The 9,590-nt window shown below is 45.7% G+C and overlaps 1 pseudogene; it reads left to right on the top strand.

Moving 5' to 3' along the window:
• The first annotated feature begins 297 nt into the window (after positions 1-297).
• On the top strand, positions 298-415 carry LOC126475810 (5S ribosomal RNA; annotated as a pseudogene).
• Positions 416-9,590: the final 9,175 nt, after the last annotated feature.

Raw genomic sequence — 9,590 nt, forward strand, 5'->3', positions numbered from 1 at the left:
ATCACACACATCCATGCCCGAGGCGGGATTCGAACCTGCGATCGTAGCAGTCGCGCGGTTCCAGATTGGAGTGCCTAGAACCGCTCGGCCACCACGGCCGGCCCCCTTTTGGTGCCGTGCGCTTTGTGTATCAGGTTTTCGCTAGTCAGTCGCCACATTTGCTGGCCCTTGTGTCGCTTAAATTGTCAGCTTTCTCAGAGGACCATGATACATTTCGGTTTGTAATTTAAAACGATTCTGCGAGCTTGGAGATTTAACTTTGTTCGAACATTTTATCTGTTACTAAATTTGTGCTGGGGCAACGGCCTTGCCGCAGTGGGTACACCGGTTCCCGTGAGATCACCGCAGTTAAGCGCTGTCGGGCGTGGTCGGCACTTGGATGGGTGACCATCCAGACCGCCATGCGTTGTTGCCATTTTTCGCGGTGCACTCAGCCCCGTGATGCCAATTGAGGAGCTACTCGACCGTATAGTTGTGGCTTGGGTCAAGAATATCATCATAACGACCGGGAGAGCGGTGCGCTGACCACACGCCCCTCCTATCCGCATCCTCCGCTGAGGATGACCCGGCGGTCGGATGGTCCCGGTAGGCCACTCGTGGCCTGAAGACGGAGTACTGAATTTGTGCTAGTCGTTGTTACATTTTACCTTCAAATATTCTGGTCTGTGATTTGATAGCATTTTGTTAGCTTGGGACATTTAAATTATTTAAGGACAGGCGTGAGTCAAAATGCTTTCTTGCACTTAAACATATGTCTCTCCGAAAATATTACAAACAAAACAGTAAAAATTGAATGAGATTTTCATTCTGCAGCGGAGTGTGCGGTGATATGATTCTTCATAGCAGATTAAAACTGTGTGCCGGACCGAGACTCGAACTCGGGACCTTTGCCTTTCACGGGCAAGTGCTCTACCATCTGAGCTACCGAAGCACGACTCACGCCCGGTACTCACAGCTTTACTTCTGCCAGTACCTCGTCTCCTACCTTCCAAGCTTTACAGAAGCTCTCCTGCGAACCTCGCAGAACTATCACTCCTGAAAGAAAGGATATTGCGGACACATGGCTTAGCCACAGCCGAGTTCGAGTCTCGGTCCGGCACACAGTTTTAATCTGCCAGGAAGTTTCAGTAAAAATTGAGACTGTTATGTTCAAAATAATTCTTGATACTCTGTGCAATTTTTGTTTGAAAATGCGCATCGACATACGTTTTATAAGGATTTGAATTTTTAATTAGCCTTTTTCTGTAATTCACCTTTACTCGTAAACTAATCAAGCAGTAAAACTGAAATTTCACAGTTTATGTCAGTTTTGGAGGATAATAAAACATAGGGAACAAATTTTTGTTTCTTGAAATCGATTATTCAGTTTTGTGCTACACGGAACTGCTCTACTTTTCTGAAGTTTTAAAGCAGAACATTTCTCAGAGAAAAGATAACGGAAAAGTGTTGCTTACGATTATTCATTACGTAATTCTTAAGAACTATGCCACATTTCAGAGTGTTAGCTTTTACAGTTCCTGAGAAAATGTACAGTACAGCTCAAAAAAGTCTGTTTATGGCAGTTCGCAAGTAAATTTTTTTTTAAATTTTTTACTATATTGCTGTACCTCTAGTGACTAATGTTGCCCATATCCATAATCTTTAGTCTCGTCTTCGTCTTCCTAGAGTGATCTCTTCCCCTGCCTCCTTACCCTATCCAGATTTTCGTTTTCTCTTCTGCTGTCTCAGCTTTATCTAGTCACACTTCATCGTTGCTTTTGAGTATCTTCAGAGCGAACGCACCGAATATAAAACTAGTCTCTGCAACCACTTAGGCCGGCCTGAGTGGCTGCGCGGTTCAAGGGGCGTCAGTCTGGAACCGCGAGACCGCTATGATCGCAGGTTCGAATCCTGCCTCGGGCATGGATGTGTGTGATGCCCTTAGGTTAGTTAGGTTTAAGTAGTTCTAAGTTCTAGGGGACTGATGAGCTCAGATGTTAAGTCCCGTAGTGCTCAGAGCCATTTGCACCATTTTCACGCGCATGTGGTAATTGTGAGTCAAGCGGCCTTAGACTGTATGATGACAGTGACAGAATTGTCATTGTAAGTTACATATTACGTGTAAAGTTTGTAAATATGATGTTTCCTTCAAGACTCGTGCTCTGCATGGGGAGATGTATGAGACGAATACAAGATTGTGCTGCGCCATGAGATGTTTAGGTGTAAGCAGAAAAGTAAAGAAACGACACAGGATGTGGACCAAAGCTATATAAAGAAATTACCTTGTGTTGCAGAAGTACCAAGAGTGACGGAAGGAACTACTTTGATAGTATTACAGCTTTCATGAAGAGTAGCTTGCAGTAACAAGGTCTCCTGGCACTCATGCAGGGTGACAATTATTGATCTCTATGAAATAAAATCGTGATAATTTTTGAACGGTTTGCGTTAGGACGTTCAAACTCCTCGGTTGGCCGCGAGGCATGATGGAAATTAGTGGGCACCTGCGTACGCCCCTTGTTGTTGTCGGTCATTCTGACGTACAAATGTCACAGTACAGCGTGCCTAAGCGTATAGCGCTTGTGAAGGCCTACGATGCTTGAAACAACAGCTCAACTGCTGCTCAAAGGAAGTTTGCGACCGAGGTCAAGCCGAAGAGAACCGGCCCAAGTGTGCTAACAATCAAGAATTTGATTCGAAAGTTTGGCAGTGTCAGTCGTCCAAAAAGGGTGAACAGCGCGGGATAGCCGTGCGGTCTGAGGCATCTTGTCACGGTCCGCGCGGCTCCCTCCGTCGGAGGTTCGAATCCTCCCTGGGGCATGGGTGTGTGTGTCGTCCTTAGTGTAAGTTGGTTTAAGTTTCATTAAGTAGTGTGTAAGCTTAGGGACCGATGACCTCAGCAGTTTGGATCAAATGGCTCTGAGCAGTATGGGACTTAACTGCTGAGGTCATCAGTCCCCTAGAACTTCGAGCTACTTAAACCTAACTAACCTAAGGACATCACACACATCCATGCCCGAGGCAGGATTCGAACCTGCGACCGTAGCGGTCGCACGGTTCCAGACTGTAGCGCCTATAACCGCTTGGCCACACCGGCCGGCAGCAGTTGGTCCCGTAAGACCTTACCACAAATTTCCAAAAAAGGGTGACAACGCCTGAAAACATCGATAAGCTGTGTTTCAAACCAGCCCCAAGAAATCGATCAGAAGAACCGGAGAACAGGTGGGAATCAACTGTGAAACACTGCGATAAATTGTTATTGAAGATCTGCATCTCTTTCCATACAGAAGTCAAACCCATCAGCCATTAAGCTTAAGGGCCATGGAACAGCAGTTTTGTTTCACCGACACTACTGCCCACAGAATTGACGAACAGGCGTTTGATGCGAATGTGCGTTCGATTAACGATGAAGCCCATTTTCATTTGGATGGATTCTTCAGTAAGCAAAATTGGCGCATTTGAGGGACTAAGAATCCATTTCTCGATCGAGAAGTCTCTTCACCCTAAGCAAGTGACTGTGTAGTGTGCAGTGTCTAGTCACGGAATAACTGGTGCGATATTCCTTGATGGCACGGTGACTACCGAATGGTTTTGGAAGATAATTTGATCCCAATTATCCAAAGCGAGCCTGATTTCGACAAGATGGGATTCGTGCAAGACGGAGTTCGACCGTATCGAAGCAGGGGAGTATTTGGTGTTCTGGAGGAGCACTTTGGGGACCGCATTCTGGCTCTGGGTTACCCGTAGGCTACTGGCGTGGGCCTCGGTTGGCCGCCATATTCTCCGGATCTCAACACATGCGAATTCTCTTTGTGAGGCTATATTAAAGACAAGGTGTACAGCAATAACCGCAATGCTACTGCTGAACTGAAAACAGCCATTTAGGAGGTCATCGACAGAATCGACGTTCCGACACTTCAGCGGGTCATCCAGAATTTTGCTGTTCGTCATCGCCAATGACGGCAGGCATATGTGACATAACCTAAATCCGAATATCTGCAGTGGCATTTACCTGTTGAACAAAGAATGTCCAGGCCATATTTTGTAACTAATTTACCTTTTCTCATATACCTCAATAATTGTCTTCTTGTTTATGCAAAATGTGCGTTTGAAGCATTATTTAGAAACAGACGCAAAAGCATTGGGAGACACACTGAACAGAGAGGGATGGAGGAAGGCCCTGATTCCATTCCACGGACGGCTAAACTCGTCACGTTGCCACGGCACGGCTCTGGAGCTTGGAGCGGAACGTTAATGTAGAAATATACAGCTGGCGGCTAAGCCTTTTTGCATGCTGGCGATATGCGAGCCACGCCGGAGACAAAGGGAAGCGGGGGTGTGGGCGGCGGCTGGAACAGTGAGTCGGCGGCGTCACTCGTCGATATCCCGGCCTCTCCTTCCCAAGGCCCGTGGCGTAGGCGGCACTAAATCGGCCCCAGAAGACGCGCCAGACTCCGAAACCTGTCCCGCGCTCCCTCGCTGCGCCTACTTGCCACTGGATTCCGATTCGGGGGCGAGCTGCCCGTGTATTGCTGTCAGGCAGGCCCGCAAACGACGGCGAAGAAAGCAAAGTCACCTCCTGTCAGATAGATGAACATGACTGCGTACCTTAATTGTTATCAAATGACATCGTTTGTCGCAACTCATAAGTGAAATGAAATTTTTTTTTCAATTAATGAAGTAACGATTCGGGCGGAGTAGCAGTCAGATGCAATATTAACACTACACTGGTGTCCAAAATTAAAGCAACAACCCACTGTTTCCGCGTCCTGTGTCTTCTTCTTCTTCTTCTTTATCGTCGCCTTGTCCCACGTCACGTAGGGTCGGCGTTGCTCTTCTGGATCCTTCTCCTCCAATCTATCCACTGCATCTTCCTTCTTCCATCATTTCTCCCTTAGGTCCCCGGATATCTTATCCATCCACCTCATCTTCGGTCTTCCCCTCCTTCTCGCTCCTTTATATCTTCAACTCTGTTTCCGATATACTCTTCCCCTTTTCTCTGTAAGTGTCCGTAGCACCTTAGTCTGCTCTCTTGTATCTTTTTCCCCATGGGTTCCACGCTCACAGCTTCTCTAACAAATTCATTTCTAATTCTGTCCTTCCTTGTTACCCCACACATTTACCCCACACATCCACCTCAGCATCCTCATTTCCCCGTCCTGTGTATAATTCACGATACAAACTGCCAACCAGATGTCGTTACGATCGTGTTTTACATTGAAATGGCACTACGATCAACGGACAACCACGCCAGCATTGATGACAGGGCACCTATGAAGCGAAGCAGTGTTTGCCTGCTAGTCCCACATCCACAATCGCCGTGTACAGCGTCACGGACGGTGCAGTACGGCACAGAGAAGACGCCTAAAGACTCACTGCAGTGGAGGGACATAGGAAGAGTGGAAGCAGGAGAGTCGCAAACTGATATGGCCCGATGGCTTACTGTGAATCGTTCTGTTGTTTCTCAGATGAGGCGACAATTTATGGAGACCAAAATTTTATCCCATATACCAGAACAGGGCAGACCATCTACATCTACATGGATACTCTGCAAATCACATTTAAGTGCCTGGCAGAGGGTTTATCGAACCACCTTGTAAGCCGTAATTCCGCACATCAAACTCGCTAAGACAAAGTTAGTGTTGTATGAATTCATGTAAACGATATGCAATTGACAAGTGAGCGCACCATGGTTGAAATACTCGAGTATGGCATACACACATATATTCATGACACGACGGTCACAGAGGCTTTTAGTTCGGGAGAGAGGCCGCACAACGGGATGCCAGGCTCTTCAGAGGATGACTCAGCCCATGTCAGCCGGTGACCGCCCGTAGCAGACAGCGTGGGCCCGAGTGAAAAGGGGCTTAAGAGCTAATTCCGCTACATTGTGTGGGAGCGGCCAGCCTACGCAATCTTTACACATAGCACGCAGGTTCAGAGATTTTCACAGGGAGACAGCAAACGCCAAACGCCAAAGCTGTAGGTTTCTGGATTGGTCACCTTAAACGAAACGTCATTCTCTCGTTTTAGAAGAGCATTGCTGATTGGCAGACGATAATCCTGAAGCCTTGAGCTGAAGAAATAATGGAAGAGACCGAAAGATGTACCCCTTCACGTCTGGCGTGGAGAGACGCCGTTCCGTTGTCGCTCTTGGAGCGAGAACACGTAACGAGAGCGTGCGCGCTCGTTACGTGTACTCGAAAGAGCGAGGAACAAGTCTCTCCTCAGTACTTCACTGGGAGAGCACCTCTGTCGAGAGTGAAAAAAAGGGCGACTCTATATTGAGTCCTTGCTATTAAGCGTTGTTCACTGTGTTGGCTGACACACTTATTGTGCAGTGTGAACGGGCAGAGTTATAGTTAAACGCCTGCGAGCGAATTTTGAGTGGCATCGCGGTGGACTGGTTATCTGACCGGTGTACCACGCCAATAGTTAGACTAGGGGTGAATAGGAATCCTTGACTTCATCAAGGCATAGGGAGTGTTTGATTGGCAAAGGTCAATCCAGATACAACGAATCTCATTTGTCAGCAACGAGCGGCACAGACAGCAGTCATCGTAGCTTACGGTATTGTGCGCTACAGCTATTGCGAGCCCCATATTTCCTCCACAACAGTACACTTCACTGCATTTTACACGCGACAGCCTCGACCGTACCTACCAACATTCTAAAGGACAATTATTCAAGTTGAGTAGGTGTGCCTCTCAGCCATTCTGCCAAGTTAACAACCATCTTAAAATTTGTGTAGAAATTTCATTAGCAAATCCTATCCTTGAAAGGTAACCTCACGCTCTGAAAAGAATCAGGATATAACTTGTTCAATTCATAACGAAAATTGTCATTGTGTTTTCTCAGAATTTCTGCAAAATAAATAATGACTTTCGTTAGTTTCATGTTTTTCTTATACTAACTAGCACTACTCCAGTACCCAAGTATCCCACTAATTACGTAAGAAATTTTGTGAATTTTTGTGTCATTTCCTTACAGCGGACTACTCCAGAAGATATTTATTACTGAAAGTTTTTCAGGCATTTCTCTTTAGAACGTTATGAGCGTCTGTCTGACTTCTGTAGTAGTGTGGGGGTGGAAATTGCATCTTGCAGGAGCCACAGGGTAAAGGGTAGATCTCAGATTAATCCGTTGCGCAGAATAACAGAATAATAGATCAACCCCACACTCACAACCTTCACAATTCTCTATTATTCCAATCTCATATAGCGCGCGGAAAGAATGAACACCTACATCTTTCCGTGGGAGCTCTGATTTCCCTTACTTTATTGTGGTGATTGTTCCTCCCTATGTAGGTCGGTGTCAACAAAATATTTTCGCGTTCGGAGGAGTAAAATTGGTGATTGTAATTTCGTGAGAAGATTCCGTCGCAACGAAAAATTCCTATCTTTTAACGATTTCCATCCAAAATCCTGTATCATTTCTGTGACACTCTCTCCCATATTTCGCGATAACACAAAACGTGCTGTATTTCTTTGAGCTTTTTCGATGTACTCCGTCAGCCCCATCTGGTAAGGATCCCATAATGCGCAGCAGTATTCTAAAATGGGACGGACAAGCGTAGTGTAGGCAATCTCCTTAGTAGGTCTGTTACATTTTCTAAGTGTCCTGCTTATGAAACGCAGTCTTTGGTTAGTCTTCCCTATAACATTTTCTATGTGTTCCTTCCAGTTCACGTTGTTCGTAATTGTAATACCTAGGTATTTAATTGAATTTACGGCTTTTAGATTAGACTGATTTATCGTGTAAGCGAAGTTTAACGAGTACCTTTTAGCACTCATGTGGATGACCTCACACTTTTCGTTATTCAGGGTCAACTGCCACTTTTCGCACCATTCAGATATTTTTTTCTAAATCGTTTTGCAGTTTGTTTTGATCTTCTGATGACTTTATTAGTCGATAAACGACAGCGTCATCTGCAAACAATCGAAGACGGCTACTCATATTGTCTTCCAAATCGTTTATATAGATAAGGAAAGGGCCTATAACACTACCTTGGGAAACTATTGAGACTGATCGGTACGAGAAATCACGCCAGAAATCACTTCTCTCTTACTCGACGACTTTCCATCAATTACTACGAACTGTGACCTCTCTGACAGGAAATCACAAATCCAGTCACATAACTGAGACGATATTTCATAAGCATGCAATTTCAGTACGAGCCGCTTGTGTGGTACAGTGTCAAAAGCCTTCCCGAAAACCAGAATACGGAATCGATCTGAAATCCCTTGTCGATAGCACTCAACACTTCATTTGAATAAAGAGCTAGTTGTGTTTCACAGGAACGATGTTTTCTAAACCCATTTTCACTGTGTGTCAATAGACAGTTTTCGACGAGGTAATTCATAATGTTCGAACACAATATATGTTCTAAAATCCTGCTACACGTCGACGTTAACGATATGGGCCTGTAATGTAGTGGATTTCTGATACTACCTTTCTTGAATATTGGTGCGACCTTTGCAGCTTTCTAGTCTTTGGGTACGGATCTTTCGTCGAGTGAATGGTTGTATATGATTGTTAAGTATGGAGCTAATGCATCAGCATTCACGTGTGACATCAGAAAGGTTAGACGTTTTTTTGGCTGTAAGGGCACAAAGAGCACGACAGTACCGCCTTAGTACCGCACGGCAATTGGCATCTAACCTCGCAGCATCCCCTGGACGTGTTGTAGTGAGGCAAAGGTTATACAGAAGGCTTCAGCAGAGTGGTCTTTATTGTTACAGGCCTGCTGTCTGTTTACCTGTGGCGTGTCTTCACAGAAGGTAACTTCTAGAGTGGAGCCGACAATATGCCATCTGGACGGTCTAAAGGTGGGTCAATGTTCTTTCCACTCATGAGTCCCGATTTGATCTGGAAAGTGATTCTCGATGGATTGGCATTTGGAAGGCACATGGAACACGATTTCAGTACCCACCCATTGTGGTAACCGATATCGAGGAGGAGCCCTAGTGGTGTGGGCAGGGATTATGTTGACCACTTGGACACCTCTTCATGAAATTGTACGGGTGAATCAGCAAGATTTAACTGCTGTCACGTAAAGTGAGGAGATCTTGAGCTCTCGTGAGCGGCTGTTGCGAGCTGCTGTGGGCCCAGACTTCGTATTCACGGACGATAATGCTTGAGTTCATAGAGCACAACTGGTTGGTGTCTTCTTGGAAACGGAAGATATTGCACATACGGTGTGGCCTGCTCGCTATCCAGATTTGAATCCCGTAGAGCATGCCTGGGATGCATTAAAGAAACGGACGGCTTGCATCACGCCAGCATCCAACAACCACTCACCAAGACTTGTAAGAATGGAAGTTACTGCCTCAACATGAGATTGATGACATCATCACAGCACCTCCCGTCGTTGTCAGGCTTGTATTGGTGCCAAAGGTGGACACACCCCATATTGAGCACATTAAGGGGAGGTTTACTATCTTTGGCCCGAAAAAGGCATGTTCTTTGAGAATTTTTGTCTCGGGATGTGTTATAGATATCAATGTCAAATTTGGTCACAATATTTATTGATATTTCCTCTACAAACTGGAATTTTTTCTACCGGAAATGTCGAAGAGCAAAGGCGGAAGTGCCGTCTGAACGAAACAAAATTT

The sequence above is a fragment of the Schistocerca serialis genome, chromosome 4, assembly GCF_023864345.2.
Source record: "Schistocerca serialis cubense isolate TAMUIC-IGC-003099 chromosome 4, iqSchSeri2.2, whole genome shotgun sequence".
Taxonomy (NCBI): Eukaryota; Metazoa; Arthropoda; class Insecta; order Orthoptera; family Acrididae; genus Schistocerca; species Schistocerca serialis.